Below are 25,135 nucleotides of genomic sequence, written 5' to 3'. Positions count from 1 at the left end.
ATATCTTTTTCTATAATCTGGAATTACTTAGGATGGACACATGGCCATTTTGCAGATAAAGAGAATGAAACATGGATGAGTTAAATTACTTGTTCAAGGCCATGCAACCAGAAAGAATTGAGATTAGGATCCAGAGCACTTTCTACTAAGATATCACTGTTGCATTTCACTTAGGAATCCAGGTTATTTTGTAATAGATGGTGGAACAAATCTGTCAAGTGGTTAACATTTGTTTTTAAATTAATGAAGCCTAAAATCATAAATTTACATTACTAAGGTAATTCAGAGATACAGAGTGAGTGCATCCTTTAATGTTGGTCAAACGATCATTCCTCAAAATATGTGGTTCAGTGGGTTTTCCAATGCTTAAGGTGACCTGGTTACAAGAGACTGATGTTCCCAGGTGTGGCTGGGTACATATTCACCCAATCCATCCCATTGCAATAGGGCGACGCTGTGTGCAGGCTACATCATTCTTTTTGTGAAAAGCTGAAGTTTGCCATTTGACGATCTCACCACACAGAAGTGTGCACATAAACAGGCAAGTTATTTTTAAGTGAGTCAAGATGGTCACTATTAAGGAAATATATAAGCATTTGCAATGATAGGAGCAGACATAGGGTAAGGTGAATGGAGACGCAAGATCTACTCCAAAAGAACCATTCATCTACAAACTCCTGTTGTTTGGAATGGTATTATGAAGTATTATCTATACTAGAGAGTCACTTTATTCTTCAGGACGAACCAAAAGCTAAACAAATACTCCATGTGTTTATACACAGTCACATAGAAATGCTTAAAAAATGCTCTCTCCCTGGTGCTGCTGTGCTTTGTAAAACTGGCACAGAAGATGCTATTTATATCTTTAATAAAACATTGAGATTAATTTTTCTGGTTCACCCTGGATCCATTCGGAGAGACACAGTGGCCTGCTGGTTTTGAGTATTAGACTCTGACCCTTATCCTTAGCAACTACATTGCTCTACATTTCAGTTCTAGCCTCCACGCCGTCACCACACCCCAAGTCTCTTTTGAATACCTTCTTTTCATCTGAGCCGTCAGGTTTCTAAAGAGGTCCACAGAGAGAACTGTCCCCACACCAGGGAGAAAGCAGGCAAAAAGAAAGAAATAGAAGCTCTTCCAGGACTATTTTTGTTTTTGCTACCTCATTACCTTAAGAGCTCAGTGAAATGGGTTCACAAGCTGCCTTTGAGGAGCTGAGAACTTTCAGGTGTCGGCAAGAGAGCCAAGGTGTCGTTCCCAGCGGGTTAACAAAGGAGCTCAGAACAGAAGTGGCTCCTTGCCCTTTCCTACCTGCTTAGTTTCCCATCCTCTCAAGGATGTATGTTGTGGTGGGCACAGGGAGGTACTTATTCGTTGCCTTTTTCAGATCATGGGTATTGGCTCCGTTGGGAAATCTAATTTCGCTTGGTTAGTGCCTTTTTCACAATTTGTTCCCATTCTCCCTCCATCCATTCTAATCCCTTTCCGTCCACTGTGATCATTTTTTAGAATTCATTCCTGTTTCTCTGTCTCTGTCAGTCTGTTAATTCAGCGCTTTCCTTTTAGGTCACAAGTGAAATCCACAAGTAACATCTCCACATTAGAACCAAGAACAATAATCCGAAGTTCTGGAGAGGAGGGAGAACAAAATGAGAAATTTTACCAATTCTGACATTTCAAAGTAAGTCATCATCATTAAGCAGGCATAGTGAAAAACGTTTTTAATGTGTTGAGATTATTTTAATGACATATAAATAATGTATTTATCTTAATATGCATATTAGTGTTCTGGCCAAAGGTAATAAGCCCAGCGCCAAAAGACAACTCATATTTTAATATGAGTTTTAAAATTCCTCGCTGAGAATAATTATCATATTGGTATGGTAGTATCCTGAGAAACGTTCTCTAGAGTTGTGAACAGTTAACCACATCAAATACAGTCGAGACTGAATATGGTTAATGAAAACTGACTTGGTGGCTCGGGGAAAAGGTCTTGGTCGTAATGACTACAGCCCAAATTTATAGGAAATGTTGTTAGGCTTAAAAGAGCTAGGAGGAGGGGCACCTGGGTGGCTCTGTTGGTTGAGCATCTGACTTTGGCTCAGGTTGTGATCTAATGGCTCGCGTTCAAGCCCCACATCAAGCTCTGTGCTGACAGCTCAGGGCCTGGAGCCTGCTTCGGATTCCTCTCTCTCCCTCTCCCTCTCTCTCTCTGCCTCTCCCCAATTTATTCTCTCTCTCTCTCTCTCTCTCTCTCTCTCTCTCAAAAGTAAATAAACATATATATTTTTTTAAAGAGCTAGGAGGAGCACAGTTCAGACCAGAAGCGTGTGTGTATATATATATAAATTCAAGGAGTTCAAGTCTAAACTTAAGCAGAAGCATTAGGAAGTAGAGATTTGAGGTCAAGATTATCTGGTGAGTCTCAAGCCAGTGTATAGAATGCCTAAGAACAGAGTAGCAGTTGGGCCTGAGAGAATGTTTAAAGGCAAATAGGCTTGGAATTAGAAAACATTTGAGGCCATCCCATGCACAGGGACTGCATCCCAGTTCTAAGTAACATTACGTTCATCCTAATGCTATTATATAATTAGAATAAGCTGTAATAGCCATGACTAAGAGTTTTCTTCTCAAGGAATTACAGAAATGTCCATGTGCCAGGGGCTCTCATTGCTAAGTGACTTTGCAGTCACCTTATTACCTCCAAAACACAAAACAATACAAAACAAATTAGTAAAAGAAAGCAGAAAGCTACAGAGTAATTGGAAGTGCACCATAGACACAGTACCCTGGACAAAGAGTGTGTGGGGGTGCTCTTGTCCTATTCTAGGCTTCTCCATTAACCGACTTTGGAAATTAGGCATGGAATCCCATGACGTTTAGTTACATTTGTCCACGCTGGCTACTATAAAGCATGAGCCCAAGGTTTTGGTCGATCATGTCGGGGAGGAAAAATAATGTTCCCTCTCCCATTCTGGGTTCTTGCCTGAACAGGTGGAAAACAAGCAAAAGCATGTATTCTCCGGAATACATGGGAGAGACTCAGGAAAACTGAGGGACTCTCCTGAAATGGCCCAAGCGATCACCTTTAATGACATCTCCAGCTAAAGACCAGAGAAGATCCTGGGTGAAGGGAGATGAAACCAAGTGTGGGAAGTTACCCAGAAGAATACAGTAAGTGAGGGTCAGATTTAAGCCCTTCCCTTCTCCACTGATAGGAGATCCTGGAGATTTAGTCATCCTTCTCTTCCTGGTACAGAAAGGGAGACACCTTTATAAATGGAGTTCTCCCCTATAAATGTCTCTGACAAAAAAGGTAACTTCTACCCAGTTTTCAGAGCTTCCTCTGTGTCTGCTGTTTCTTAAAAATAAAGAAACAGCTCAAAAGAATCAATATGCCAAAGACACATATTTGAGGGTCGCATATTCAGCTCCCCTTCATTGGTCATTAGTACGGGTCCAGTTTTAGTAATGCCTTCTCAGTGATTGCTTTGCATGATTGCTTATCTTGTTTACATGCAACTTGCTCAAGAGAGAAACCTTTCTCCAAGCAGGAGAATCTGTATACTCCATATCCTGGCATTGATATACGGAGAGCACATTGTGTCAGCTGCAGAGCTCTGGGGTTAGAATCTTTCACTGGTCATTATTGAAGATTTTCAATGATTACCAATACATGCTTATGTGGCACGCTTTTTAAATTAACTCATTTTCCAGGAAAATGTTTGCCAATAAAAGCCTTGTAGGAATGTAGCACGTACATTGACTTTGCCTGGGGCCTGGCCTTGCCTCATTCCTTTCTGCAGGGATTTAGAGAATACTGCCCATGAGATTTTGTAAATGAAGCCTGTAAGCCATAAGCCCAGTTACCTTGCTGCATCAATGAGGAAGAAAGGACAGAGTGTCCAGGATCCGTCTTATTAGGCACAGGAAGCCAAGGAATGCTTTAGGGATGCTTCTTTGGGCGTATTAGTAAGAGAAACAGTGGGGTCTGTCTGGAGTGATATTATCAGACACAGTCAGTTTGGGTCTTGCTTGCCAAACCACAGCTTTCTGCATCACAATGATCTCAGCCACTCTCATGAAACAGAGGGTAAATCACATTTAGTGCGGAGGCCGTTCTGTCTGGTGGTGGCTCCAGGATATGGGTTTTGAGAATGTGTTAGCTTTTCCACCTTTCCCTTGAAGGATCCTTCCAGCTTAAGAACAGGGTTAAGTATATGATGTGAGAAATTACGTGAATTCCCCTGAGCACATGATGAGGTCACTCCAAATTCTAAGAAATTAGGTTTCTTTGTGGAGTAAAAGGATTTTGAGTATTCCTACACTACTCTTTTCGTGCACAAAGGGCCATGGATTCAAATCATTTAGAGCCCCATGCACAAAGGAGAGTCTGATAAGAGTTTCATTTGAAACTTGCTAGAATCTTATCTCCACCTCAGACCCCAGCGTCCAGCTTAGGCCATGGAAGGAGGAGGTTTAAGCTGTTTGTTGCAATACACCCTGAGGTTGACGTGGTTGAGATGTTTCACTTCTCTGTGTGTTAGAGGTTACCTCCGAAGAGGCTCTCGGCATTACCTCCTGGTAGGAGGAATGCACAAACACTAAGTGCTTCCCTAAGTAAACACGCGTCCCAGTGGCCTTTTTCTCCTGCATGCTTAACACTGATTTATCACCATTGCAGCTGTGTAACATTTTGCAGGGTGGCGTTTCATTCCCCCTGCTCCCCGCACCGCCCCCCTACCCCCGCCCCACATCGCTTCTTTACATTCCCTGTTTGAAAAAGAGCTCTCTGTACTGTATTTTAAATATTTTAGACTCAGCAGCAGTAAAAGTTTTCAGGCTGTGGCTAACACTATCCCCACTAGGAGAGGAAGGTTTTAACACAGCTGTGATACCGCACTTCAAGAAAAAGGAAAAGGAAAACAGACTAGCCAAGCATTGTTTGTTAGACTGTCCCCAAACACTGTCCTCAGAATGGTTCTCATTTCTGGTGGAAACTCCTCTTGCAGGGTCTGGAAAAGAAAAGCTTCGGATTTTCTAAGCGAGAAAGAGACCATCTTTTCTAGAAGCATTTCAATTACTCCGGGAAGGCGTGTAGGGAAAAACAAATTACTCTCAGCAGAATAGTGTGTCTATTATGAGGCTGTTGTGAAGATTGCAAAACAGGGAGGGAGACTGAAGAGCCCATTTTAAGCAGTGATGGTCACCTGGCGGAGGGTCACTTTTAGCCCAGGATTGTTATATTTCAGACTGAGGTGGAGGAGTAGCAAAGTCCCTTTGGTAGGCATTAGCCAAATCAGCTTGCCCTTCCCAAAGCTCCAGCTGATTAATGCTGCGCTCTCCTAGTTCAGCTCCTGAACGGTCTGTGTGAGTGGGAAGTGAAGAAGGCGAGGCCTCCTGCTCTGGGTCCATTTCCCCCATGGAGACCAAGCCTTCCCCTTCGTTTTCTTCCTTGGTTCTTTGAAAGCAGAAAATTAAGAAAATGTTATGGCCTCCCTACCTGGTGGGAAATCACTTGAATTGAACTTGTCACCCTCTTAATCCACTTACGATGACAGAGTGCTGATTTGTGCATCTAATTACCGAAGTCTAATCATTGCTCCGCCAAAATCAACGTGGCACAATAAAATATGCGCCACCTTCCCAGGAGTGAGACCTGTCATTCTCCTTCTCCTTACGTTGGGAGTGACCTTATTTATAGTCTTAATCAAAAGGGAGCTTTGTCAGAGATTCAAAGACATCCCTTTCAGGCATCTGAGCTCTTTAGCACTTGCCTAAAACTAGCTTCATGAGGTTGTAGGTAAGGAAGTTTGGCTTCACAAGTGGAAATTACTAATTTATTAGTGTTCTTTGAGGTGGAAAATAGCCATGCAGATAAAGGAGAACACGTAGATGCATTCTACAAAGTCTTTAAAAAGCACTTTTGAAAATGTTCCACACCACGGCTTACTAATAAATGTAAAAGCTGTATGCCTGGAATTGGGGTGTACCTTTTATCTCAGAAAGGAAACTGGCTGAAGAAATAACAATGAAAGAGGCACTTGGGTGGCTCAGTCTGTTAAGCTTCCGACTCATGGTTTTGGCTCGGGTCGTGATCTCACGGTTCATGGGTTCGAGCCCCACGTCGGGTTCTGTGCCGACAGCGCGGAGCCTGCTTGGGATTTTCTGTCTCCCTCTCGTTCTCTGCCCTTCCCCCATGTGTGTTCTCTTTCTCTCGCTCTTGCTCTCACTCTCTCCAAAATAGATAAACATTTAAAAAAAGTAAAAACAAAATGCTCAGAATACACATGATCTTTCATAAAGAAAGAGAAACTAAAAGGGGAAGGAGAAGTGGATGGGGGTTTGAGGGGGGTCATTATTACAGTGGATTATGTTTAACGTGTTCACTGCATGGTGTTGATGAGCAGTATGGTTCCCATTGGCAAGGCTCATTCTTAAATATTCTGATTCAGTAGGTCAGAGATATGATCCAAGAACCTATGTTTTAAAATCTTAACAGTCTTATAAATATATCTTATTTGCTATATACTAGGCATGCTTCTGAACGTTTTACATGACTTAGCTCTATTATTCCTTATAATAACCCCAGGAGATATTATTCCTTCTACAGGGCAGTTAAATAAGTTTTCCAAAATCACACAGTCAGTGGCACAGCTTCTAAGTGTACATACGAAAAGTGTCTTCAGCAATGGCCTCGAAGAAGAAAATGGACATCATTGCTGATTGTTTGCCAAAAATGCTACATCCATTTGTAGCTCCTTTCCAAAAGGCTGCGAGTATAGTGGCTTCCTTTGAACACGGCAGTTCAGTTACTCACAGATTCTGTTTTATTCAAGTTTAAGGAAACATTTGCCAGCTTTCATTGGCTTTTTGCTTGTATTGCTCTGGTTGGAATGTGTAGCCTTGTTTATAAGAAGACGTTAATGATACGAAGGAACAAATCAGCAGCCGATCACTGGTTTTTCCTCTCCATTACTGGTCAGGGATCCATTCCCCCTTACATTTCTGCTTTGGTGTGTGTGGGTGGTCAGAAAAGATTCAAGCAGCTCCATGGGTTTACAGAGGTTCACTAGAAATAATGGAGTAAGGAAGGAAGATGTGAATTCATTTTTAAAAGAGCACCTCAGGGAAAGGAAGTGACTAAATCCGGTTGTTAATGTAATGGACCAAATATTTGGGGAGGCTGGGACCAAGATTGGGGAGCACTGTTTTGATTTTCCAACAAATATCTTATCCTCTTCTGGCGATGGCAGGATGTAGGGGGGTGAGGGCTGGAGGGTAGAGCCACAGTGTTGTAACGCATTATTTTAGGATGACTTCAATAGAGCAAAACTGAGTTTATGCCGCATCCTGCTTGGTGGTAGCTCTGAGTTAACAGAACAGCCAGAAACTTTTAGCTCTAGGATTTCCATTTATCAGTGAATTTATATTGCTGTATAATCAATTATCTTGACTGTTGACTGCGACATAGGTGTTTCATATGAGTGTCTTCCCTTATCAATAAGACAGAAAACTTATAAAGTACAGGGACACTGACTTTTGCTATTGTATATGCTCTTTGGCACCTACCAGAACGTGGGCATCAAGAATTGAACTGAATTGAATTGGACGTACTAAACCAACCTGCTCTCTGTCTTTGTGATACAAAAGGCGATGTACCTAATTCTGTGTTACTCAGTTGAAGGTTTCAGTGTTTTTCATTTGATTGCAAAAGGTAAACGAGAGAAAATGCGTCTGTGTAACGTATCAAAAATTGATGTTATCTTCATATATACATATAGTTTCGCAAGAGCAAAGTCTGGTACTTAGCTATACTTCAGAATCATATCATTGTGTCTTTATCAAATGGGTTAGTATCTAAAAATAATAAGTACTCTTCTTGGAAGCCATTTCTCATTAAAATGAAGAAATGAAAACCTAAGGCTGTTCTGAACGCAAGAAGTTTGCATCTTAATTCTTTCCGTGGAGACCCCAAATTCCACGAAGTGCCATAAATACTTTGTAACCTAATGCCTATTCGTCGAAGAAACCATGGGCACTGGAACGCGCTTAAAATGAGAAACAACAACAACAACAACAACAACCACAAAGATTACTTCTGTAACACACTTGCCAGTATCCCAAAGAAATAAGCAATCCGTGAGCAGTTCGGCACGATTACATGGTTACAAAGCATAGCGGATGCATGCTAACATTTTTCCCACCTGGAAAAACTGAGCTTAAGCATCTTCCGCAATCGAGAAGCAACACTGTGTTCTTCCCAATGTGTCCTATGTCACCTTTACAGCAATCATGTACTTGCAGGAAGGGGACTGGGTGGTGATGGTGCTGCAGCTGCTGGTGGTAACTGTCAAGGTTCTGGTGTAGAAACTGCAGATGGAGACCTGGGCTCTGGGGATGGACGTGGAGGAGCGAAAGGAGCCTGGACAAAAGGCTGTCATATTTGCTCAGAAGAACCGCCAAATCAGAGAGCAGAGGAGATTTCATTGGAGGAGCGCCTTCAACAGCAACTAATCCTGTCATATTGAAAGAAAATTGTAAATGTTCTCTTCTCCAGAAACTGTCCGCCCATTGCAGCTAATCGCACACACACGCAGGAAAACAGACAGGGTCTCCTGCTATACCAAAGGCGCCCGGGCGCAGAGACCCGCTCCGGAGAGCGAGCGCGCGCGCGCGTGCACACACACACACACACACACACACACACACACACACATACACGAGCGCGCGCGCACACACGCCAGCCTGCGGGTTGGCTAAGAGCCTTGAAACCGCAGATCCCACTAGGAAATCGCCAGGGGCACTGAAGTAGGTGTTGTCCCCCCCGCACTAATTACTACTTCCCCCAGCACTTCGGTGAAGAAATGAATCCCGCCCGGCTCGCCGGTCCATCCAGGTCTCGGTCCTGTTTGGCTCTCCAGACTCGTCGTCTCCGCGAAAGCCAGGTTTGAAAGTCCCCTTCGCGTTTCCTTTGGGGGCTCGGTGTGGAGGGCGGGGGCAGCGCCAGTGTAACTCCTGCCTGAACCGCGAAGGGGTTCCAGACTCGCCAAGTGACCGGGACCGGTGTGGGGTGCGCGACTCTGCCCGCGCGCGCCCGCGCCCCGCTGCTCCGGTCCGCGCCTTTGGGTCCGCTCTCTCCCCACCTCCCCGCCCCACCCCTCCGGGCGTCGCGGCCCCAACTAATCTTTCCCTTTTCTCTGGCAAGATCAAGGGAGCAAGCGAGCCGGCGGCCGGCTCCGGACTCTGAGCGGTGCGCAGCTCCTCCCCGGGCCAGTCAGCCCCGAACCTGCTAAGGGCTCCTCGCTCCTGCCAGCCTTCACCGAGGAAATCGCAGCCCCGGAGGCAGCTGGAGCTACAACCCGCGGCAGGTAAGGGCGCCACGCTGCCCGGCTCCCCGCTCGCCCGCGCCGGGGGACTCTGGCGCGGCTGGGTCCCTCCCAATCCCCAGGACCCGGCGTGGAGGGATCAAGGTGGCGAAGGGGGGGGGGGGTGCTGGGAAATCGGACCATAGTCCTCCGTAAGTGCAGATTCAAAGATGGAAACTTTGACTCCTGGGGCTTGGAGGGCCGAGGGCAGTGATGGCGCGTCTGGAAGGAAGGGGGCAAACGAGGCAAAGCGCGGGGCGGGGGCGCGACACTGAGTCCGGCGGAATGTGGCTAAGGCAGCCTGGAAGCCGCGCCTGCGGGGCGTCGCGCCTCCTTCCAGCCCGCCGGCCCCGCCGCCGTCCCCGACCCCCAGCCCCCTCCCCGAGATGCCGTTGTGGGAGAGACTCGGAGAGCGTCGCCCTTGCTTGCCTCCCACGGTCCTTCCCGCTGCGGGGGGGCGGGGGGGTCTGGCCACGTCTGCCGGGCGTTTGGGGTGGAGGCCCTGCTCGCCCGGGTCCGCACAGCACCCCCGGCTCCGCCTTGCTAGCAGCGCCCCGGGCAGTCGAGCCACGTCTCGGGAGGGAGGCTTGCTGCTCGGCCAAGGGGCAGGGGGCGATAAGAACGAGGAAAGATCCCGGGACGGAGGAAGGGGGAAACCTCTCGCAACGCCATCCCACCTCGGTCGTGCACACCAGGTCATCCATCCGCCTGGGCTTGGGGACGCTGCCCCAGCCCGGAGCCCGCGAGGTCCCGGATCCTGCCCGGGCTCCCCCGACCCCCACCTCACCCCCCGGTCCGGGGTCGCGGTTAGAGGCGCTGCACCCACAGCGCCCCTCGTCGTCCGCACCTGCGGACCTATGTGGTCGCCGCTAACTTGTAGCTCGCGGAACCCGCGAGGTGCGGTCCAAGCCCGCGCCGGGTGGATCGCGCAGGAATCCCACCTGTGCGCTCTGCCCCGTGCCCGTGACCCCCATCCCCGCGGGGGTGGAGCAGGCTCGCCTGGGAGAGCTTTCGAGAAGGGAAGACTCCCCCGAGTTAGTGACCCAGCAAGCAGCACGTACCTACTGCCTCAGTCTCCCCCAGCGTCCCCATCCCTTTCTCTACCCTCCTGCCCGTCGCTGTCCTCGAGGCTGCTTTGAGCCACAAAATCATCCCTGCGAGGCTCCGTGGCACCACCAGTCCCAGGCCAGGAGACCAAGGCTGTTGCCTGTGTGGAAATATCTGTGGGAGTCGGTGCAGAGAAGCAGGAGGAGAGCAGAGAAATGGAGGTAAACGCCTCAGGCAAGCAGAGCTGCCCGCCGATAGCTCACCCAAGCCGCCCTCCCGTGTCCTTATGTCAGTTCACGGCCATGGCAGGTCTGTGACCTCATTCACAGGAGGGTTCCGAGTTGGCCGGACCAGGCACCGTGAGCCCAGCCGGAGCCAGGCGCCTCCCAGTCCTGAGCTTCGGAATCCCCCACATTGACTTTCTAGTTCCTTTCCATCTCTCTCTCTCTCTCTCTCTCTCTCTCTCTCTCTCTCTCTCTCTGTCTCTCGGTTTGTTTTGCGTTTCTTGCTCTTTCTCCTAGCGCTGGGTGCAGTGGGTACGTGGCAGCCAGCCGTGTGGTTCGGCCGTCCCCTAGTACACGCAGCCAGCGACACAAACACACGTCCCCACGCTCTACCGCACACTAGCCCGCGCCCTGGCACGCAGCCCCGGCTCGGCAGCCCCGGGCACCTGCGGCCTCCTCGGCCACCCACCGCCATGGCCACTCAGAGGAGGGAGCCCTCCAGACTCCAGAGGGAAACCGCGGGGCGACCGGGAAGGCCTGGGAAAAAGTCGACTTTGGGGGTGGGGTGAGGGTGGGGAGGCTCTGGAGGAAATGGCCCTGTGCTCTGGCTCCTGCTGTCGCGCTCTTGTGAGCACAGCGTTCAGAGGGGGCCAGAGGCTGGGGCACACCAGGCCTCTGCCTTCAGCAAGCCTCAGGCCAGAGCCCAGCACCGCCCCCCCCCCCCCCCCCCCCCCCCGCGGCCGGCGGGCAGCCTCTCCCCAGTCCGCCCTGGGAAGTCCAAATGGCTGGGTTCTGGGGTAATGAGCGCCTCACTTCCCTCCAGGCTCCTCTGGTTTCCCTAGATTCAGAGAGCTCTGAAAGTGAGGCAGCTCATAAAGTCCTGGTGTTCAACCCGGCGTCCTGGGGCAAAGGCCATGCATTGCATGTTGTTGGCGGTCTGCGTGTGTATACGGTGTACTGAAAAGCATATGGCAGGAGATTCCATTTTGACTGATAAGCAAATAATGATGCCGATACCCTTTAAGCCACAATTAGGCACGTGTGCATGCCGTATTTGGGGTGGTGACAACACGGGGACTGATAATCCTAGAGGTAACCTAGTGGATTTGGCCGGGAGACGGTTTCACGCTGGGAACGGTGCTGGGCTGCAATTTAGAACCCGGACTTTTTGAGCCTCTCCTCACATGGAGGGAAGAATCCTGTGCCAGCAAGGTTACAGCTTTGCGGGATTCGTCACCAGAGTCTCAAGAAGTAACATATTAATGCCAGGTGAATTTTTATTGATGTTGCTAATATTAGTAATGTGTTCCAGTTGAGGCAGTACCTAGATAAGCAAATTCTGTTGATTCTGTATTTTTTACTGGGCTAAACAAATAGGCCAATTAAATCTGAAAAATAAAGGTGTGGAAGTTCCCTTAAAAAGGTGTGGAAATTCCAGCCAAGTGAGCTTAGGGTTTTAAAACTCTATGAATGAAGTAGGGTGGGAGTGGGGGAGATTCCTGGGACCCAAAATTGAGGGTGGGCTTCCTGACAGATGCTTGGTCTTCCCACAAAAGAAAGAGGCATAGTTGTTTATGTAAGGATGCCTCAGGGTGTCTGGAGAGGGAATGGAGTGACAACACAGGTGGATTTGAATATCCCTATCATAGTTCAAGTTCAAGGGAACCCAAAGAAAACCTTTACAGCTCTCAACGTCTGGGGCAGATATGGAAAGAAGAGCAGTCAAGTGTAGGTGAAAATCCCTTTAGGATGAGTCCCCACATTCTTTCAATTTGGGGACATTGCTCCAAATGTGACCCTATCCCCTTTGCGCAGATAACCCCAACGTCAGGCACTTGGAGGTACATCCTAGTGACGTTTTCCACTTCCAATCCAGGGCAGCCAGCCCCCAGGGCCAAGGGCACAGGAGGGAGGGGCAGCCTCTGAGGTCTGAAGGAAACAGCAGTCCCCAGCCTGCCGGCTGGCAGGGAAAACATGGCACCCGAGTCAGTGGAGAAGGAGAGGCAGGCTGATGAGGAGGTGCCTGTCTCTCTGATCCACAGCAGTGGACAAAGTTAAGGCAAGTGCAAAAGGGAAGAAGAGGGGCAGCAGAATAACAGGAAGTGGAGAGAGGAATGGGAGAGAAAACAACGAGGTCGAGAAGCTGGGTGTGCCGTCAGAAGTGCTTGGCGGAGCCCGCATCACTGATGTCAGGCTTTGTTTGGGGTCTGCCTGTGAGAGAATGCGTGTCAGTGCTTATCCACACCCAAGCACTCACACCCCACTCGTGATCTGATCTTCATCCTTCTTCACTTTCCTCAGTAGGATCTAGAGACCAACCGACACATTTGCTGACACGTTTTCCTTGACGGACTGGCTTTCCTCGTTTAAATTTACGTTTGAGCTGGCTGGACATTTCATGGTATGAGTTCCGGGTAATTTTTCTCAGACTCCTATATATCAAACACTGTCCATATTCTCCTGACTGTTACTACCTGTCTTTCAGTCCTATCCCCTGTCTCTTTGTCTGCTTTCAGTTCATGGGGCAGGTGTTGGGACTGTTTTTGTTGTAAGGTGTCAGAGCCAGTGGACCGACTGTATACCCCAAAGCTCGGCTAGGTCACGGGGGGGTGGGGGGGGCGTGGTGGTGGCGGTGGTGTCTTTCTGTGGGACAAAGGAAGCAGGTTATTTTTCCTTGGAAATGAGTTTTTAGATTGTGTTCTAAGTCTCTGGCACTGTCCTAAGCACCTTTCGTGTATTATATCATCTGTTAGTGCTTTATCCCCACTGTTTCAGATAGCGTCTGGCACATTCTAGAGCTCATTAAATACGTGTTGAATGAATGAATAGATGAAGCAGTTCTCATTTTATCCTTGCAACAGTGCTATGAGGAAGATGTTATCTTCCCCATGTTACGGCATCCAGAGGGGTCAGGTCACGGCCCAGTTTTGCACAGCTTGTAAGTTGCAGCCCCAGGATGCAAACGCACAGCCTGTTGCACTTCAGTCGTTGTCTTGTGCTGTACCGATTGGCTCTCGGAATGGTGGCAGCATTCATTTTGCCTGTGTTTGGGGAAGTCAGAGCTGTGGTGTCCAGAGTTCAGCATTGTTCTCCTCATCCTTTTTTTTAAACATTTTTTTTTGACGTTTATTTATTTTTGAGAAAGGGAGACATAGCATGAGAGGGGGAGGGGCAGAGCACATGAGAGAGACACAGAATCCAAATCAGGCTCCAGGCTCTGGGCTGTCAGCACAGAGCCCGACGTGGGGCTCGAACTGACAAACCACGCGATCATGACCTGAGCCCAAGTCAGACGCTTAACCAACTGAGCCACCCAGGCGCCCCTCTCCTCATCCTTTTAATTCAACTCTGCATGTGCTTGTTGGAGCCCCTAAATCCTAAGCAAGAAAGATCCAGTGCCAACTAGCTTCTTCTTTGGCACAACATGCTTGTTCTGATTAATCAGTGAATGCCTGTGGCGAAGGAAAACAAGGGCACTGAAATCACCTGGCGTTTTGGCAGATGTTCTTTTCGCCTATGGCTCTACTAAGATTTTCTTCTGTCTGGTGTGCAAGGATGAGGGAGGATGTTGGTATCTTTTAGAGTGACCCGTGATCTGTGTGGAAGTGGGGGAAGTGGCTTTTCCACCGTGATTCAGAGGACCAAGAACTGCCTGAGAACACACATACCCCGACTTCCAGTCTAGTTTTCTCTTCGTTTTGCCATGCTGAAGTAGTTCCGCGTAATTTATTAAGATTGCTAGAGCTCAAGGTTCTGAATTCCAGTGGCAACTTTTCATTTTAGTTAGAATTTACTACCCACCTTTGTTTTGAAAGGCATGATGTGGCTCTGGGAAACAGCCATTGGCAAAGGGCGAGTGAGGTAGGTTCTGGCTGGTCTGCTTCCTTCCACACTTCATATATTCTTGTCTTTATTTCACTTCCCTTTCCCCCCCCCCTCATGTTCAAGCTCCTTCTTTTATACTGTGACCTAAATATACAATCATCTTAACTGGTGCTGTTACCATGGTAATGCTTCATGGTAGATAAGGGTACACACTAAAAAATCAGTTTCTTTCATTAGCAGTGGAATTCCTTGTCTTTCCCTCTCTCCCAAATCCTGGCTTTCACTGAATGATGCCCTCTGGTGTTCAGGAACAGGAAGCACAGTACTTTGGATAGGGCGAGAACATCCTTTTTTAAACTTTGAGGAAATTTCACTTCCAATTTTAATTTGAGATAGACACAAGCAAGAAAGACCTGTAAGTAGTATATTTTTTAAAGCAGAAGGATTAGTCGAAGAAATTCATTGCCTGAACATAGGGCTGTTTACTCTGTAGAATTCTAGAAAGTTATGGGAAAGCTGGGATATTTATACCCTTCTATGTTTAAAATTTCTGTGAAAATATTTCTGTGGGAGACAAAGAGATTCCACCGAGGTATCTCTGAAGAAGAATCTAATGGAATCTTGTATATTTTGAAGTCTTTAAAACTTCAAAATGGGAGTCTTTTACCTTTAGAATGGGAACATTTTCTTGTTGGATAGGATATAGATATAGATATAGATATAGATATAGATATAGATATAGATATAGATAGTTTTATATTGTAAATATTTTTTAGTTGTTTTGTTATATAAGAAACTTGAAAGTTTTACTCTCTGTTGTGTGAATGGTAATGTCAATCTGTACATTATTTTTTTTTATTTTTGAGAGAGAGAGAGAGAGAGAGAGAAAGAGAGAGAGAGCATGAGCAGGGGAGGGGCAGAGAGAGAGGGAGACACAGAATCCAAAGCAGGCTCCAGGCTCCGAGCTGTCAGCCCAGTGCCTGACGGGGGGCTCGAACTCATGAACTGCAAGATCAAGACCTGAGCTGAAGTCGGATGCTTAACCAACTGAGCCACCCACACACCCCTGTACATTATTATTAATCACAAATTACATGACACGTTAGAAGAAGTGACGTTGATCTCCAATAAGCAATGTCTTCTTGTGTTCTCGGTCCAGATTCTACTTACGCCATCTAATGGTGTCTCCCAGTCCAACCTGTCTCTGAGAATTGCCTCCTCTCCATCCACATAACTTTTCCAGACCTTTAGCTTCTCTCACATGAACTATCACCAGAGCCTTGCATTTCTAACTGGTCTCCCACCTCCAGTGTTCCCCTAGTACAATCTATGCCTCACGCTGCCAGCATGACCTTTCTAAAATGCAAATCTGAACATGTCATTCTCTTGTTAAAAATTCTTCACTGTTTCTCAACTGTGTCGGGTAAACTTGAAACTCAAACCCACATGAGATCTTCTTCCATAACTGACCAAAGCCTTTTTGCCAGGTCCTGTCTCTCTCTGCGTGTCTATATTCTCCCACTGCACAAGGAGATAATACACATAAACGGCTGTATAATGACCGACCCGAGAGAAATGCAAAATAAATATTGGCCAGTATATTTATTTTTCTCTTTATTCTCCTCCTCTTCTTCTTCCTCCTCTTTATCTAATTTATTATTAGGATAGTAAGCAGTGAGAAACGTGACCTGTATACTGGCCATCACCCAAACTTAGGACAGTAGCTAAGAAAAGCTATGATGTGGCTGAATATTTTACACTCTGTATCTCATTTAATCTCCCACAGTCAGGCACACTGCGTCATATGTTCTGGGTACATGTATATGTTAGTTGTTTTGATATGCATAGTCGAAATAAGAATAGTGCCACTTCTGTCACTTGATCGTTATAGCAAAGTGCTTGGGACGTGAAAACACAGGTTTTTCATTTTCTGTGGGGTTGGCTGAATTGTGTTCTTGGATAGTAAACTGCACTGTTTACAAAAGGCTTGGCCTGTGGAAGTGTCAGGCAACTTGCACGATATTAACCGATGCTGCTGGTAGAGCCTCATCTGGACCTTCCCAGGGAGGCCCAGGAGATCTGAGAGCGGAACCGAGGCCGTAATTTTATAAACACGTAAGTTGCAAATGGCTTGGAAATGTGGAGCTTCGTGTTTTCCCAATGTTTTCAGGAACAGTATGGAACTTCATCAGTCTGCATCATCTCCCAGTCTCTTTCATTGTGGCAAGGGAGCTAGAAGCATCTCCCCAGGCCACACACGGGTTGAAATTCACATGTCCAGCCTGTGGATAATGTGCAACAGTAGCAACAACAAAATTTTAAGATGTGGATTCTTCCAGTCAGTGGAAACGAATAGCAGAAAGTGTGGGAGCAGAGCCTTATTTTCAAGTTCTCTATTTCCTAGGTTCAGAAAAGTCACAAAACCAGGACTTCTCTTTTCTGAACCCTGTACGCCCTTGAGTGTTGATCTCATGGCAGAACTGGGGGTCACGTTTTCAGCAGTCGGTATTCAAGAGTTACCAGGTAGAGTGCTCTGAATAACCAGACTCTGAAGAACTTAAACCGTGACTGTCTCCTAAAAAGGCCTTTCAAAGATTAATTCATGGGTTGAGTCATTGAAATACCGTTTCTCTTGCAAAGATTTTAAGGTAGCAGGTTTGGGGTCAGGCCCAGGAATCTATTTTTTAACTAGCATCTCAGGTGATACTGAGGTGGGTGATCACAGGGCCACATTTTAAATGATACCAGATTGAAGAATTGGCATCTAAAGGGCATTGAAGAGGAACAAAGATAGGATGCTCAACCTGAACGTCGCCGCCCTGACGTCGTACGAGTTGTGGCCAGAGACTTTGATTTTCTTGTATCATCAGTAGATAAATAACTACTCGGGAGGGCAGCCATAGGGAAAGATGCTTCTCTTCCATTTCACTGCCCCTGTACCTGTTTATCGAGAGGGGCACAGACCCCACATGTATTATCTTCTGTTAACTCAGCCCTGGCCATTTAAGACGTAAGCACTTGATTTCGTTTCTCTGCTTTGCTTCACTCGTTCCCCTTGACAATTCCTCTCATTCTCCCTGCCATCTTCCTGGGAAGATTTCTTCATTATTCCAGAGCTCCTCTGTAGCTCTCTCCTATCTGGTTTCCTGACCAAGTTTCCATTACTAAGCCACTCAGGCCAACTACCTGGCCCTCATTCTCTTCCTCTCTGGCAGCCCTGGAGGAGGTGTTAAGAGGGAGGGAATTGTCTTAAATGTTAATGGCCATGCATTTCACTGTTAACTGGTTCCAAATGGTGGTGCCCTGTCATGATCCTCAGTAACAGACTGATCTAGCATATATAATCCCTCCTCTAGGAACAGGAAAGTTGTAATGATTTTTCTTCATGTTTTTGCTCACCCTTGGTCATGAACTTTAATGACCACTTTTGGTCACCACTTTAATAAAGCAAAGAGCTTTATTGCCTTGCCTCCCCAACTATGCCAAGCCAGTAAACAAGATGGAATAATACAGGAAGACCAGCCTATTATTTCTTGACTGTTTAACCACTGGGGAGATCTTTAGGAGGAGTGCGGTGGGGAGTTAAAGAATTACAAGAAGACTGATTTCTCCCACTCTTCATAAAATCCAAGCATGGTCTAAATTTGATTGGTAGAGAGAAGAACATACATTTCACAATCGGATATTGTGGGACACGGTGAAGATTTTCTCAGAGCCTGTGCCTTGCTCGTCACCTGCTCCAGAGAGAAAAGGCTCCTACCATATAACCAGCATAAAAATAGAAAATGATAGGAAAACCCTACTTGACTGTGCTCTTTAGAGAGCATCAGGACACTTGGTTTCATTTTAGAGACAAGATAAAGAGCAGCCCCAGGGCCAAAGTGTTTCCCAGATCCGGCCGCTAGTTTCTTGCTTCTTGCTCAAAATTACTTTTCTGTCAGATTTTATCAGTGGAGTGGGCAATTATGTCCTCATGTAAGCCTCAACGTTACAAACTTGTTTTTCTCCCCTTGTACTGTGTGTTGGGAACACTGGAGGCAAGGAGTGGTGGATGATGTAGTTTAATTTCTGTTGTCTTGGCCAATGGATGTCACTCGAAGGTAAACAAGGAGTCAGACTTTTGCTTTGATTTTAAAGTGAGCGTGACTGGATATTTCCATGTGAGGGAGAATTTCAAATTTTGGGTGAGATACATTTCTGTGACCTTCATAATCACAACAAAAACTAGGAAACAACAGCCACTCTTTCTTAGGTACCAACCAAGTTTCAGGACCCATGCCTTTTCTTTACGTATATCATTCCTATACTTCATGCCAACCCTATGTGTTAGATGTTTGCTATTTGTTTTTTTCTCTGTAAGTCCAGAAGCTGGAGCTCGTTGACACAGAAAAGTTTGTTCTAGGTCTTAGAGGGAGTTTGTTGCCACAGGCATCAGTCTCCTACCTGATGTCAGAGAACAGTTTAAAATTTGTTCTGTTTTGTTTTACTATGCCATAAGCAGGGTCGTTTTCTTTTTTAATGAAGAATGGCTCATTCTATCATTTGGCATCTAGTTTCAATAATAAAGCGAAAGAAAAAGAGGGAGAAGAGAAAAAGACAGAGAGGCACATCACACTTCGAGTCTTGAGTTAGTGTTTAGGAAAGAGAATCATGAAAACCAAGTTTATGTTCGAGGAATTGGTCTCAGGTGAGATTCAGAATGTGTTGTGGCTACTTACCACTTGGCTTAGTCTAATTCTAGGCTTCAGTTTGAAAATGCTTGCTCCTTCCTCGTTCCCGGGAACTCTTTCCAGGCACAGCGGGGGAAAGTGTCTCAGCAAGGCTTCCAGGTACGGAATTCCTAAGGCAGATAATATGATTTCATGAATATTTATAAAGCATATGTATGTTAGAGAGTTTTTGTTGCCTGCAAAAACACTGTGTGCTAGTAAAATATTATTTAATCTCCTTCTATTTCGTATTATTCTGTGTATTCCATTTCTCTGCAAAACGATTGCTATTACTTAACATTAACCTCTGCATTGCAGATCTAAAAACACAAAAGGCCAAAAGAATTATTTTGAGGGATGAACCATGAGTGGATTGATTCTATTTCTGTTTACACTGTCAACTCTGTTTGTTTGTATGTCCAGAGTCTCCAGAGAATCATTAGAATGATAATACCAGCTAATTTTTTACAATTAATTGAAATTTCACACTCTCACATTTCAGTATCAGTCTATATTTTTACACACTGACACTTTTAATCAAGGATTATCTTTCACAAGGGACCTACAACAGGGCCCTAATTAATTAAAGTGATAATTGCTCTTCTCCCTCCTAGTTTGTTATATAACACATCCTTCAGGAAATTCGCATCCTTAGCGTTCCTCTTTAAAATTCCTTCATTTATGAGGAGATACCGTGGCTTCTACCTCTTTAAGAATTTACTAAAAACTTGATTTTTTTATTTTCAATTAAATTCAATTGAGTTTTTTATTTTCAAGCAGAGATACAGAAAAGAGGTCATATTTGTATTCCAGCAAGTTTCCATATTCAAAAAAAGAAAAGAAAAGAAAACGATGTCTTTGGATCCTGGAAGCATTCAGATTAAATCCCAGGGGTCGTTTTCATGGAAAAAAAAAGAGGCCGTCAGGTGTGTCCTCTTTTGATGTTAACTAGCTCATTTGTTTCTTTACCCAGTGCAAGTTCCCATGGTCTTGGATCTTTCTTTGGTTCCTCAATCCTCTGCTACTTAATTGCCCCTGTCTCTCTGTAGCTTTTATAGTGCCTAAGGTTTGTTATATTTTTCCCTCTGGTGTGGTCCCATTATTTTAGTAGATACTGAATCTAGAGACTTGGCTATAATTGGCAGCCCTGCTCTCTTCTCCTTTAATAGATATCGCTCCAATTCCTGTATTTTGGCACCTTTTGGTACGGGATGCATTTTCAGAAGTAATTGATGGCGGCTGTAAATCTGTTAGCTCATTTCCCTAAGACTTAGAAATTGCAGATCATTGAAATCACTGCACCATGTATTGGTCAGATTTTTCGAAAGGTCATTATCCCTGTTTGCGGCTCTTAATGAAATTAGTGTGACTTACTCATTCCACTTGCACAAATATTTGGCTACTTTTTAAAATCCTTTTTTTTTTTTTTCCTCTCAAACTCCCATGTGCCCTTAGTTTACATTTGCACTATAATTGAAAATGGAGCAGTAGCAATAGTTCAGTTATCTAAACTTCAAACTGGTATTTTTGTATTACTCTGTATAATTACCGAAAGATAACTTTTCTTACTGCAGTAGCTTTTTTTTTTTTTTAAATAAACTATTTTTTATAATGGATTTAGGTTCACAGCAAAGTTAAGGAGAAAACACAGCGCGTTCCCATAAACTCCCTGCCCCTATGCACTTCCCTACTGTCAACACCCTACACCAGACTGGTACATTCCTTACGGTAGGTGAGCCTACTTGAACACATCATAATCAGCCCAAGCCCATAGTTTTACACCAGGGTTTTGACAAATATGTAATGACATGTATCTACCATGGTAGCGTAATAAAGAGTAGTGTCATTGCCCTAAAAATCCTCTGTGCTCTCCCATTTATCCCTCCATCCCTCCTAACCTTTGGCAATCACTGGATCCTTTTATTGTCTCTATAGTTTCGTTTCTTCCAGAATGTCATATATTGGGAATCATAGGGTATGGAGCCTTTTCGGATTGGCTTTTTTCATTTACTAACATGCATTTAAGGTTCCCCCGTGCCTTTTCATGGCTTGATAGTTCGTCGCTTTTTAGTGCTGGATAATATTCCATGGCATTGGTTTTTCTTTAGTATTTTCATTAAATGAGCAAATGATTTTTTCTTACTTCTTGAAGATACCTTTTAGCTATGCATTCGAGAGATATTTTTTTTTCATTACGTGTATTATTTTATTCTTGTGTTGGATTTTCTCTAATCATATAGTTCCATGTTCTTAAATTCTGGAGCTTTCTAATAATAGTCACAGCAGAACTCATGTTGTGAATATTTTAATTCTCTTTTTTTTCCCTTTACTATTTCAGCAATTAGTGAGAAAAGAGCATTGTTAGTTGCTTGTGGTTTTTATGTAACTATTTTTGTTTTCTTTATATTATATTTTTTATAAGATGGTTTTTTTAAATTACTCATTTGGTAATTCCAGCAACAAAAATCTTTCACCTTTCTCATGAAAAACTTAAATGGTTTGTGTATCCAGTTTTGGTCATTCTTCTACTCCATTGTGTCTGCATATACAAGAAGAGGTAAAAAAAAAAAAAAAAAAAAAAAGGACACCACGGGGCTATTTGTTTTCCATTTCTCCTTCCCAGTTGACTTTCCAAGCTTCAGCAGTCAGGGCTCCTGAGGAAGCTAAGTAAAAACCCAAAATTTACCCAAGATACTTCCTACTGACCCGTAAATGGAGCGCTATGAATCTTATTTTGTTTTACCCAATGGGAGACCAAGCATTCTTGTTTCTATTTGAGAAGTCAACAGAGTCCTAAGAGGTTCATTCATACTCCTCCTCCCTTTTCTCTGTTCTCTGCCTTCAGGAAAAGTGATGTTATTTGATAGCATTGATCTAGTCATTCCCGGTATTCAGACGTGACCTTTGCACTGGGAAGCTTATGATACCCACTTTTTTAACTTGACTTTTAATGTCTTTGCTTGAGCCCACTCTTCAGTTTCCACACATATCATATATTTAACTCCTTTATATAATGAATTGTCATTGATATTCTCTGGTTTCGTTAGAAGAAACCTGGTCCATATGGGCAAGATTTGTTTTTTTCTTTTTAAATTCTTCTTTTCAGCATTGAATCTTGTGCCCAGATCTATTCTTGTCATATAACAGAGCTCAATAAATATTTATTTAATGATAATTTTGTGCCACTAGTATGCTCAAAGTTTGAAGTTTCTTCCTACCCCAAATTGTTTCTTCTGTTGGTTTCATAATAGCAAGTTATCATTTTCTGAAATAGCTCAAAGAATCTCCTTTCTAGGTAAAGAGAAAAAAAGTGTTTTTCAGAATAAATCTTTCCTTCTGGCACATTTTCCTGCTTTGGAGACCAACACTTCACCTAAACCTGAGCAAAAATTTTTATGGGCTATCTTTGTAGGTATATAGTAGTAGTATTACTTTATTTAAGTTCAATGTAATTAATATCTAGGACCTGAACTTATAAAGGAACACAACTTGTTTAGTTTTATGTGGAACCTACATCAAAACAAATTTTAGCTAGCATAGATCACGTTTGATTTAAACAGACCCTTTTTCCCTGTACCAGGATGGATTTGCAGGACTCATGATTGTTTTTGTTTGACTCCATCCGCAAGACACATGACCAAAGATATAGAACAATTCACATCATGAAACTAAGTACCATATTGGATAACTTGCCATACTACAGCTTTGGTCTCATGCATAAAATTGGAGGATTCATTTATTCGTTCTCATATTCATTTACCAGCAGATATTTGCTAAACACTTATTTTGTGCCTGACACTGCTTGTGTCCCCACTTTCCCCTCGGACCTGACCCCTCTCTGTCATCACACACGAGTATCACCTGGGAAGGAGAGGCCCACATATACCCACTTTGACCCTCTCTAAGGCTGCGCGTTCCCCCAGACCTGCACCGCCACAGCCTCGGCAGTCACAGCCCTGTGCTCCCCTGGTTTCGGGAATCTTCCACTGGCCTTCACCGCTTCTCCACAGTGTAAGAAGAAAAGGCTTGGACCACTGTCCCTGACTTGAGGCTTCAGTGTCTCTCAAAAGGCATTCCCACTGTCAGGCAGTATAGAGTAGAGGTTAAGAATATGACCTTGGGGACAAATGCATTGTTTTCAGTTTACCTGTAGTTCCTTCAGCTTCACATTCAAGAATTTAGCAAAGCCAACTTCATCTAGTTTGACACCCTTACTTTACAGTTAAGGAGACTGTGATCAAGAAGTACTAGTGGCTTGTCCTGTGGGTGACAACGAGTTGAAGTGACAAAGCCAGGATTTGGCGTCTGAACATCCTGATACCCAAACCATTGTCAATTTCATTCCTTCACCATGACTACGTTACGAAATGTTCCACAGGATTATTTTTAACCTTAGAGTTTAATTCCTTCCAAGAAAGACTTGAGCTCCAAACAAAACAAAACAAACAAAAAAAAAACCCTTCTAATTCTTCCTTATTTGCGTGGGACTTCTGATTCTTTTCTCCACTTCCCATCGTCTGTTTCCTTGATGATTTACAGAGGGGTCTCAATTAGTGGCGAGATTCGGTTGGAAAGGCAGAGGTTCCAACATGAGTGATTATCAAAACTTTAATGGTAGGTGTGACATGGTGCCAACCTATCAGAACATGAATCAACCATTGTGTCATCGTTTTGGGTCCCTGCCAAGAATCGACCCTGGTTTCCCAGGTTACTCTAATCCTGAGAGTAGTTGCTTTCCTGCTTTCTGGAAGTTTTAGAGATCTCATCTTGTCTTTTTTGCTACTAATTGCATGTAAATAATTAGGGCTTTCATTAATCTTTGCAGTATCTATTTGGACTGATATTTTTTTAATTTTCATTTTATTTTTTATTTTTTTAATGTTTATTTATTTTTGAGAGACAGAGACAGAGCACAAACAGGGGAGGGACAGAGAGAGAGAGGGAGACACAGAATCCCAGGCAGGTCCCAGGCTCTGAGCTGTCCGCACAGAGCACGATGTGGGACTCGAACTCACAAACCGTGAGATCGTGACCTGAGCCGAAGTCGGCGCTTAACCGACGGAGCCACCCAGGTGCCCCAGGACCAATATGGTTTTTTAAATACTGTTGATGCTTGTAAGAAGATAACAACTCAGCCTTTTAACTTTATATAATAAGGAATAATTGAAAACAAATTGCACAATGTATTTGTTCCTTGAGATGTAGGACATCTTTTTTAAAAAGCAGAGGGAAGTATAATGGATGAAGCCTTTTAGAAAACAAGGTCAAAATCCACTTCTTTCTTCTGTGTCCCCATTTCATGAGGTCATTGGGAAGCTATGCCGTCGCCCTTACTACCAAATTGACAGAAGTTGTCCGTGGAGTATCTTTAAAATTTTCTTTTAATGTTTATTTATTTTTGAGACAGAGAGAGACAGAGCATGGATGGGGGAGGGTCAGAAAGAGAGGGAGACGCAGAATCTGAAGCAGGCTCCAGGCTCTGAGCTGTCAGCACGGAGCCCGACGCGGGGCTCAAACTCATAGACCGTGAGATCACGACCTGAGCCGATGTCGGACGCTTAACTGACTGAGCCACCCAGGTGCCCCCGTGGAGTATCTTTAGAGTAGGAAATAAAAGACAAATCGGAAAGCTGTATTTTTTTGTCATCTCTCCTAAGTCCTGATAACCGTAAGCGTAATCAGTGTCACCACAAATGTTTTCAAAATGAAATGCCCATTTTTTGTGTGGTTGTCTTTTTTTTCTTTATTTGATGTCAGAGGAAAGTGGCAAGGAGAAGCAGTTGGTGGTGACTTGACGACCTGGACTTGTGTGGGACACTGGGCATTTCACGGTCCAGAGAAACTCACAGTGAGGTGACAGAATGCTCTCTCAGACCCCTGTCACTTACACTGGAATGTGATGTGCTCCTGGGAGGTGTTGGGGAGCCACTGGCGAAGCTATTTTAAGAGGCATTTGGAG

At 44.7% G+C, this 25,135-nt stretch overlaps 1 protein-coding gene and 1 long non-coding RNA gene across 5 annotated transcripts in view; one reads left to right on the top strand and one right to left on the bottom strand.

Annotated features, from left to right (window-relative positions):
* The first annotated feature begins 1,571 nt into the window (after window positions 1–1,571).
* Window positions 1,572–25,135, top strand: part of CHRM2 (cholinergic receptor muscarinic 2) — a 151,911-nt gene continuing 128,347 nt past the window's right edge. For 2 of the 4 annotated variants that reach the window (XM_086689293.1, XM_086689288.1), the window contains exons 1-2: window positions 8,457–8,951; window positions 9,212–9,374. The gene's annotated coding sequence lies outside the window, so the exon portion shown is untranslated. Of the gene's footprint in view, window positions 1,685–8,456; window positions 8,952–9,211; window positions 9,375–25,135 lie in introns of those variants that run through there. The other 2 variants (XM_086689281.1, XM_086689276.1) reach the window with 2 other exon arrangements.
* Window positions 6,265–10,873, bottom strand: LOC147583031 (uncharacterized). Its single transcript, XR_015244769.1, has 3 exons — window positions 10,682–10,873; window positions 8,211–8,522; window positions 6,265–7,075 (listed from the first exon to the last, which is right to left on the bottom strand). It is a non-coding gene; the product is annotated as an uncharacterized LOC147583031 (long non-coding RNA).

This window comes from Puma concolor, chromosome A2 (genome assembly GCF_028749965.1).
Source record: "Puma concolor isolate L17-30 chromosome A2, mPumCon1.1.hap2, whole genome shotgun sequence".
Taxonomy (NCBI): domain Eukaryota; kingdom Metazoa; phylum Chordata; class Mammalia; order Carnivora; family Felidae; genus Puma; species Puma concolor.
This window is presented reverse-complemented; position numbering and strand designations above follow the sequence as displayed.